Raw genomic sequence first — 2,131 nt, 5'->3', positions numbered from 1 at the left:
TTTCAAATTTTTGGGCCAGCCAAATAGCTCAGCAGATTAAAGTGCCTACAAGCAGGCACAGGGGCCAGAGGTTCGATCCCCAGGGCCCGCTGAGATGACACTTGAGACTGGGTGTGGTGGCATGCACCTGTAATCCCAGCACTTGGGAGGCTGTAAACAGGAGGATTGCTATGAGTCCAATCTAATAGTGAGAACCTGAACACCCTGTAAACCCTTCTCTTAAACAAACAAAACAAAACAAAATAAATAAATAAACTCCTTTTCCAACACATAAGGAAATTCTGACAACTCTACTTTTAAAATATTTCTAGAATAGAAATCTTTCTTGCCATTCCACCTGTTACCCTGATCAAGCCATCACTCATGTCATCTAGAACACTGCAATGACCCTGCTATGTTCTTTGTGCTGGATTGAGTGTGTCACCCATAACTGTTGCCCTTCGTATGAGTCACCCCACGTCAGGCTGAATGATCCTGCTATACATGAGCCTTATTATGTAACTCCTCTGTGAAGACTTTTCAAAGTCCCTGGGTGTCACGGCACATGCTTGTAATCCCATCACTCAGGAAGCCAAGGCAGGAAGATCAACATTTAAGACCAGCTCGAACTACATAGCAAGATTCTGATTTATAAAAATCAATAAATAAACCATCTCTGTTAATTCTCTTAGGAAAGTTTTTGTTCAGAAACCTCAGGCACATGTAATTTTCTTCAGATACTGTATATCCAAGCTTTTTATAGAAACCAATATTCTGTGGTAGACATTCAAGAGTAATCTTATAACAGTTCAGTTTCTTGCTTAACAAAGTAAGAGTTGACAATAACAACTTGCCAAGCTGCTTTTCTCCGCATTCATCACTAACGACGACATCTTCTACTCTTCCTCTCTTTGCACAGGAATGGATGAATTTATGCTCAATTATCAGAGTTGCTGTAGCAACAGTCTGTCCTAGGGTCACATTTTCCACAACTATAACATAATAATCCCCAGATTTCTTCATATGCTCAAAATATTTCATAAACTGTTCTGAGTTGACAATTCCAGTCTCTGCCAGCTGACCCAGTACCTTTAAAAAAAAAACCCTCTGTTTAAGTCAGCAGTACAAGGGGCCTCAAAACCAAGCCCTCTCCAGGATGTGTTGGAGAAATGGCTGGAGAAAATGTTGCTGTCTTCTGGCTCCAGTCCACCTCTCTGAGTAGACCTGGGTCAAACACGGGTATTTCATCAGGTTTCATCTTTCCAGTAGGATCCGCAAACGCCCCTCAGTCTGGGCTCCCCTCTGGGCGCGTCCGACTCTACCCCAAGGGGCTGCAGAGTACCAGATTCGGATCGGCTTCAGCACTGGCCCCACCTCCTGTCCCGCCAGCGCCACAGCAGGAAATCATGGCCCGGCCCGGACATGGCAGAGGCAACGCCTCCACTCTGCTCCTGCCCTCACGCAGGGCGGTGCGCAGGCGGGCGCAGGCCCCCACTGGTAATCTTTAGGTCTCATCAAATTATAGAGCCAAATCCAGGAACCCCTAAAGCTATTAAAGAATTTCAACATTATAATGCTGTTACTCCAGCCCCACTCCTGTTACCAACATCTGTATCAGTCAGTGTTTTACTACAGACATAGATATAACACAAAATATACAAATATATAAGAAATTACCAGAATGACTTATGATGGTCACTTAGAGAGTTGGAAGAAGAAGCATGACGAGGGTGTCTGCACACTGGAGACTGAAAGTTTCAGTTCAAGGCCTGGAGTTCACTACAGCGTCCAGGCAAGTCTGTGTTAGGATCCTAATGTGTCTGCAATGGAAGGCTGAAGAGTCTACACCAGAAGGCTGAAGGATCTGAGGTGGAAGCCAAAGAGATTTTGCTAGAAGCCAGGAGATTGAAATCCAGGCTGAAGGCAAAGGTTGGAGCTGCTCCAAGGAACAAAAACAGATCCATCCTTTACACTAGATAGGGGATGAGCTGCCCTAGAGTGTAGAGTTGCTGAGCCAATCTTTTTCCTACATTTTATTTTTTAATCAGATTTTATTTGTACATTTTAAATATACATAGCGATCACGTTCATCATAGAGAATTTGTACCTAGGGCTGGTGAGATGGCTCAGTGGTCTAAAGCACCTACTTAGA

At 44.1% G+C, this 2,131-nt stretch overlaps 1 pseudogene; it reads right to left on the bottom strand.

Moving 5' to 3' along the window:
- Window positions 1-585: 585 nt before the first annotated feature.
- LOC101564743 lies at window positions 586-1,256 on the bottom strand (annotated as a pseudogene).
- Window positions 1,257-2,131: the final 875 nt, after the last annotated feature.

Source organism: Octodon degus, unplaced genomic scaffold (assembly GCF_000260255.1).
Source record: "Octodon degus isolate 3935 unplaced genomic scaffold, OctDeg1.0 scaffold00098, whole genome shotgun sequence".
Taxonomy (NCBI): Eukaryota; Metazoa; Chordata; class Mammalia; order Rodentia; family Octodontidae; genus Octodon; species Octodon degus.
The sequence above is the reverse complement of the archived record's forward strand: the minus strand, read 5'-3'. Positions and strand labels throughout refer to the sequence as shown.